We start from the raw sequence: 7,532 nt of genomic DNA on the forward strand, positions 1-7,532 counted from the left end.
ACTGTCCTTCTGGGAAGACTAAGGAAGCAGTAGGTGAGATTGCTGTGGAGGGCTGCAGTGGGACTGAGTTCTTGATCACTCCAACCTTGTCTGTGGTCACTGGAACCAGAATAGTATTTGTCCTGATGGGACAGGGCAAGTGACTGGGAAAGCTACTAGCTGGGTCACCATGGAGACTGTTTCTTGTCTGTCTCTGATTTAATCAACATGGTTTAGCGTGTCAGTCATCTGGCCCAGTGGAAGTGCTTCCTTCATGGTGAGAAAAATGTCTCTGTGACTGCATTGACCAGGCTTGCTATGCGTATACAGGGAACATCAATGCTCAGCGTTCCCATTGAGATCCCCTTGCCCAAAGCAGGGGCAGCTAGAGAAAGTTGCGTTGGGCCATGTCCAAGTGTAAATTGAATATCTCTAAGGATGGAGACTCCACGTCTGTGTAATCTGTTCCACTCTCACAGTAAAAATATTTGTTTCATCTTATGTTAAAGGGGAATCTCCTGTATCTCAGTTTTTGCCCATTATCCCATGTCCTTTGATTAGTCACCACTGCAGAGTCTGGATCCATCTTCTTGGGTCTCCTAAATGAGGTATTTAAGTATGTATAACATGATCCCTGAGTCTTCTCTTTTCAAGGCTGAACAATCTCATCTCTCCCAGCCTTTCCTTGTATGACAGTTGTTCAATACCTTAGTCATATTTGTGGCCCTGCTCTGGACTTGCTCCAGGATGACCACGTCTTTCTTGTACTGGGGAGCAAAGAACTGCACACAGCACTCCAGATGTGGTCTCATCAGTGAGGCATAGAGGTTCACCTTTCATGACCTCCTGGCAAAGCTTTTCGTAATGCACCCCAGAATGTTGTTGGCCTTTGTTGCTGCAAGGATACATTGCCGGCTAATGTCCACCAGGACCTCCAGATACTTTTCTGCAAAGCTGCTTTCCAGGCAGCCTGCCCTCCGCATGTACTGGTGCATGGCATAATTTTTGCCCAGGTGCAGGACTTCATCCTTCCATTTGGTGAAGTTCCTGTTAGCCTGTTTCTCCAGCCTGTCAACTGGCCCTGTCCCAGAATTTCCCACTGAAAGCCTTGGATTCCCGAGGAAAAATCTTACCAATAAAGACCAAGACGAAGGCGGCATTCAGCATCTGAGGCTTCTCCATGTCCTTTTTTATCAGGTCGTCTGCCCAGTTCAGCAGAAGGCCCACATTTTATTTAGTCTTCCTTTTGCTGCTGACATACCTTTAGAAGCCCTTCTTGTTGGGCCTCATGTCTCTCACCAGATTCATGTCCCTCACCAGATTCACGTCCAGGGGGGCTTCAGCTTTCCTACCCCATAGATGCACACTCGGACAACGTCTCTGTATTCCTTCTGGGTCACCTAACCCTGCTTTCCATTGTATGCTCCTCTTTCATAACTGAATTTTGTCAGGTCTACCTTATTCATCCACACAGGCCTCCTACCACTTGTGCTTATTTTCCTGCCCGTTGGGATGGATCCTTATTGAGCTTAGAGGAGGTGATCCTTGAGAATCAACTGGCTCTTCTGGTTAAACTCTCTTTTCTCCAGGATGGTATCCCATAGGACTCTTTTAAGCAAAGCTCCAAAGCGGCCAAATTCTATCCTGAATCACAGGATTATGATCCTGCTATTTGACTTCTTCACCACTCTTGGGATCCTGAATTGCACCAGCTCATTGTCACTACAGTTATGCTTACTTAAGAAAGAATAAATATCTATCACTGACAGAAGCTGTATGGTATAGCCACGTCTAAATTTCAACGTAGCTTATTCTCAATTTTTTCACAGGCAGTTGACAGAAGATGGGCTTAAAGTGGGGTGTACGTCTCTTCCCTCTCTTTCCTTGTCTCTGCTTTTGGGTTGGTACTGATTTTAATGAGGGTAGGTCTAAATAAAAAATCCCTTCAAACCTGCTCTGACTGTCTAAAAAAGGAACAGTGTGCGCTGCAAGTGTGTGAACTTCCACATTGCTGAACTTGTTCAAAGTGAAGCAGCTCTGAACTATTAATATCCTGCGTGGTTTTCAGCACCAGCAGCAGTCATCTTCGGTTCACATCGTCTCATCATCCATGAAGAACAGTACATCGCACCCTGGATCAGGAATGCAGTGCTGTCTTTCCAGGAGCTTTAATGAGTTGTGCAGATGGCTGCAGTTAGGGAACAGTCAAAACTATTATAAATAGATTTTACTGTATTTTTTTTTTGATTCACCCATCTCGTGCCCTGTCAGGTTGCCCTGTCAGGTTTTTCACATACAGTTCCATCCAGGGTGCTATAAAAATATAGCAATACTGTACTATTGCCATATGATAGAAATAATTACATAGAGAGCACTGTCAGGGTCCTGAGTATACTAATGGGCATAACTGCCCTGGCTAGCATCACCTGGCCCTTCCCCCTACACGCCCTGCCCATGGACCCCGGAGTCTGTTTCACCCTAGACTTTGCATAGCACATGAGCCTGTCCTTACCTTTAAGAACAGAGCTACAATTTTCAAAGATCAGTTTGTAAGCTAATAGTTAACAGCTGGCCGGTGTTCCCTTGGATCATGGTTAAGTCTTGTCATTCTCTTTCTTCCTCTCTAGTAACTGAGTTAACACTCCTGCTTTCTTGTGTTCCAGCTGAACAGAAAGTTATTCTCTGTGGACAGCCAGGAGACAGTATTTGCCCGAATGTAATGGGAGAAGAAAAGGGAGGGAAGTTTGGTAAAGCGGTCTCCTTTGAGACCCAGGAAAAGCAAAGATGTGTATCCTGTATGTGAATCTGCTTACAGAGCAGGGAATCATTGTAGAGCAGGAGATGGCAGCAGAGCTGGGAGGAATCGTAACAACCCATGTCCAAAGGACAGGAATGGAGACAGTGATGGCTAACTGAGCAGCTGGCTGATGCCAGTGGGGAGCAGCTGAGAAGTGGTGGATGCAAGGGTGTAGTTAGGGGTGGGCAACAAGCTGGGAAGAGGCAGAGCCAGGAGAACCAACTCTGTGGCAGGAGGAGCAGCAGCATGCTGACGAGGTGGCCGAGTGGTGAAGGCGATGGACTGCTAATCCATTGTGCTCTGCACGCATGGGTTCAAATCCCATCCTCGTCGGTCAGCCCAACAATGGTCAGAGTTTCTGAGTGTGAGCAGCTTGATGTGTGCCCCCAAGTAAGCCTTTGTTTTGAGGTGAGAGTTGCCTGGAAAGAACTTGCAAGGCTTTGAAGTGGCTCAGGACACACCTCAACCTCTTCTGTCCCCACATAGGCAAGAGGAACAAGGAGGGAAAGAAGGAAGGTCCAGGGAACTGACAGGACAGGACTCAGCTCAGCCTCTCCTCAGCCCCCGGAAAGATGATAGAGCAAAGCATCCTGGAAGTACTTTCCAAACACAGGTTGCACACAAAGGTGGTTGGGAGTAGTAAGCATGGATTTATGAAGGAGAAGTCATGCTTACCCAAGCTGGGAGCCACCTACACTGAGCTGTCTAGCTTGGTGGAGAAAGGGACAGCAGTGGGTGGTGTTTACCTTGCCGTCAGTAAGGCTAAACTAGCCACGAGAACAAAAAACTGAATACGCATAAACCACTTTCTGTCACAGAACAGATCATGTAAGATTTTTTTGATGTGACACATTGCCCTTATCTGTTCACAGGATCTCAGAACCGTTGGGGCTGGAAGGGATGTCCTGAGATCCTTTAGTCCCAGCCAACTGCTCCAGCAGGTTCTACTTGAGCTGGTTGCTTAGGACATACTCCAGTCCAACTTCCCAGTAGTTTTGCACTTCCAGGGATGCCTCGTGGCTCGTGGTGACCAGCACCTGTGAGCAGCATGCCTGGACGGACCAGCATGCAAACAAGATGCGAGAAGAAGAGACTGGGGTCTGGCCAAGGGGCTCAGAGCTCAGAATGCTGCTGACCCCACCCTCCCTACCCACCCCCCCCACCAGCCTCACATATCCCTAAGGCCTGCGAGCCAGGTGAAGGGGACCGCTGCCCCCACTGCCAGCCCAGTTGGGACTGAATCCAGGGGGAGAGTCTGCAGGAGATGAGAAAGGGGCTGTCTGCTGCGGAGAGGTCACTGCCAGCTTCTTCATCGGCACCTTAATCTCCTGGCCAGCCTCAGGGAAGAGAAGAAGGGCAGAACTCTTTCTCATCGACAGACAAGCTCGGCGCTTTGGGCAGCCCACAAGGCTCCCTTTCCGTTCAGTGGCTGCTGAACCCGGGAGCCCAGCAGAGCTCAGGCTGCCACAGCTCCATGTCCCAAGGCCCAGCCAGCAGCGAGGCTGAGCGTGCCTCCCGGGGGCACACACGCACACAAATCCATGTGTACAAGCCATCTACACAGGGCCAACCACACCCATCAACCCAGGCAGAAACACAGCGCTCAGCTAAGAGCACCGAGAGCCTCGTCCAGGTCCCCCTTCCGGCTGGTAACAATGAAGGTCTGCGAGTGGGAAAATACCACGCTCATGTACTACGTGGACCACCTCCATCAGCTGGGCTGTACCCGGTAGCTGGTCCCTGGCTCCAGTCGGCCTGGGCAACCTGGTCCTTCTGGTAGCCAGCTCCTGCGGTTCTCTCGCCCCTAGAGACTCGCACACAGACACAAAGAGGCCCTATGGTGTCTCTGGAAGTTGGCCTCTGGTGCCTCCCGTAGCCAGCTCTTTCTGTGACCTCTCCTGCAGAGGCACACGCCCACACGTGCCTCCCCGAGCTGCTTTACCCACTCGCTGCATCACCTGACTTGATCCTCGAGAGCAATCTCACACTGACTTGCATACCCTCTCCACTTGCTGGCACATTATTTCCACTCACCCTGGCCTGCCCAGGTGCCGGCACCCCAGACAAGCAGTCCCAATGACCTCTGGTCCCACTCAGTGTCCGGCGCCACCAAGACGGGAACCACGGTGACCTGGGGTTTGACTCCAGCTGCCGCCCCCTAGACTTCCAAACACACACACAGACACAGAATAGAGAGCCCCTCACTAGGGAAAGCAGTTAGGAATAGAACTTAAGAAGAGGACAGGACAGGCTGCAGGGATCAGAAGCGGGGCATGGCCAGGCAAGCATCCTGAACAGCAACCAGTTCGCAAGTGACAGCCATGCTATCCCATCTTCCCTCTAGTTTTCTCACGGTTCTTCCTCCCAGTACCACCCTGAACCCTCCCTTCCCCCACCTCTGCTTCCTCCCCCAAAATGTCCCATAATGAGTCTCGTGCTGTCCTGGCACGCTCTTCCCCTGCACTCGTCACAGTTTCTCCAGTACTTAAAGGCCACTACAAAGAGCACAGAGTCTCTCTCTTAACAAAGAGCCACACAGGGAGGACAGGGAGCAACCGGGAGAGGTTTCACCTTGATGTAAGATAGACGTTCTTTGCAGTGAGCACAATCATTCACTGCAACAACCTTGCCAGGGATGTGCTAGAGTCCCCATGACGGGAGGTTTTTGAGATGCGATTGGACAGGCTGCTAGATAATCTCATCTAGGCTCCCTTGCCCACAAAAGGTTGGACCAGGTGATCTTCTGAGGACCCTACCAACTGGGGAGATTCTATGATTCTATGAATATTCGGCCTTCCTTCATGCTTTGTTTTGTGGCTTTTGAGGTGTACCAGTGAGTAATGGGGCTCCTTCCACGAGAGCTCTCGCCCCAGGCTGGCCTTGTCTCCGCTGCTATGGGATGTCAGGTAAGACGATGAAAGACAATGCTCTCTGAAACCAAGGAACTATGGACAAACCCGTAGTTTTACCAAGGGAGGAACTCTTCTGGATACTCAGCTGGCTGGGACTGGGGAAGAGGGCAGACTGAAACACGACTCTCTTGCAAAGCTGATGCCCAAAGCCTTTAATGAGAAAATCAAAGGAAAATGGAAAAGGCGAGAGCTTAAGCAATGCATTCTGGAGGCTGAGTAAAGCTCAGAGAAGTGCTGCCATCTGAAGGAAAACCTCCACGCCAGGGATGCTTCTTTCTTTGCCAAGAACGGTAAAGCATGCTTCAAGGCTCTGGCAATCGCCTATCACCTAGACCCATTGCTACAGAAGGATGGAGGAGGTATTTCATGGGGAGCATAAAGTAAAGCAGAGCAAGACGGGGAAAGAGAGAGGGGCTTCCTTGGGAAGGGCGGGAAGGCCAGCGCAGGCCCCTTCCTCCAGGTGGAGTGGTGGGAGCTCAGCTCCTCTGCAGACCATGGCCGTGCTCTCAGGGCTGGCTCCAAGGCTTCCCTTGATGCTCCTGGTGCTCGACCGCGGGCAGGCAATCCACGGGCTTCAGCATAAGAAATTGCACCGTCCCAGAGGCCCGCAGAACCCCCGGCCCAGACTGGAGCACCCAAAGGCCCCCAGCCCCAGGGAGCCCCCAGAAGCGATGGGCACACTGCCAGCGCTGAGAGAGCTGCCCACGGCAGCCGAGGCGGTGGATCCCACGGCTGTGCTCTGAGGGAAGGAGCTGAGGATTGGGCCCGGCAGCGTCACCATCACTGGCGGGGGCTGGATCGCCATGCTGGAGTCGGCGCACCAGATGACACAGGGCTCGTTGCAGCTCTTGGCAAGCGGGGTTGGGCCACAGGCAGCTGGCAGGCACGGGCTGTAGCACGCCATGTCTCGTGGAGGGAGGTGACCCTGGAAGACTGGGAGGGAGCAGAGGGCATTAGAGCTGTCGTGCCCTTTCAGACCCACCACCTGGCTCCTCTGAAAAGGGCCAGTGCATGGGATCTCAGCAGAGAGAGATTTGGGATGGGGCACGTGTCAAGAAAGCTGTGTGCAGCAGGAGGGCCCACAATGGTGCCCTGCCTTGTTCTTGGCATAACACCACAATTCACCCTCCTCTCCACCAAATTAACCTCCCCACTGCCTCGTCACACACTGCCCTATCTGAAGACCCCTCTTCTCACCCGCTTGGGATGTCTCACCCATAGGGACTTGGGCTCACCTGGCCCAAGGTACTTGCAATGCCCCCATGAAATGCAGGGTCCTGCTTGGTAAACATTCACAAAGGCAGAAGCAGTGGCATGGCCCAGCAGCTGATGGACCTCCAGTGTCTGCAGAGAGGGGATTTCTGGCCATTTTGGTGGGTCTGCAGTGCGAGAATGAAGTGAGACTTACCGACTTCACAGAGCAGAGGAAGGCACAAGGAGAGGATAGAGGAGCTGGGAGTTGGCCACACTTTTATATTGCAGCCCAGAGCCCCAGGGGAGCTGACAAACAACACAAACATGAAGCATGTTGAGAAACAGCAATTTTGGCTTTTCAAAGCTCTGCTGCTAGATGAAAGATGTGCCTCCTCTGCCTGAAATGCTTGGCTCCCTTTTCATCCTGGTTAGCACTGAAGTGATGTTGTTGATAGCAGTTTTGTTTCTTGCCCAGACCAAGGTTTGTCTGAGATCCTGTTCTGGTTGCTTTGAAGCCTTGCAGCGGAACCAGGCCATGAGTAGGTGCTGTGCATGTCACACCCTTCCTGGGAAACACGGCCAGTACTTACTTAGGAATTTCCTGTGGAGCACGCCTGAAGGCTGCTCAGAAGGGTGTCTCTTGGACAGGC

The 7,532-nt window shown here is 51.8% G+C and overlaps 1 non-coding gene across 1 annotated transcript; it reads left to right on the forward strand.

The window, feature by feature from the left end:
* Positions 1 to 3,027: 3,027 nt before the first annotated feature.
* TRNAS-GCU (transfer RNA serine (anticodon GCU)) lies at positions 3,028 to 3,109 on the forward strand. Its single transcript has one exon. It is a non-coding gene; the product is annotated as a tRNA-Ser (tRNA).
* Positions 3,110 to 7,532: the final 4,423 nt, after the last annotated feature.

This window comes from Phalacrocorax aristotelis, chromosome 16 (genome assembly GCF_949628215.1).
Source record: "Phalacrocorax aristotelis chromosome 16, bGulAri2.1, whole genome shotgun sequence".
NCBI lineage: Eukaryota > Metazoa > Chordata > Aves > Suliformes > Phalacrocoracidae > Phalacrocorax > Phalacrocorax aristotelis.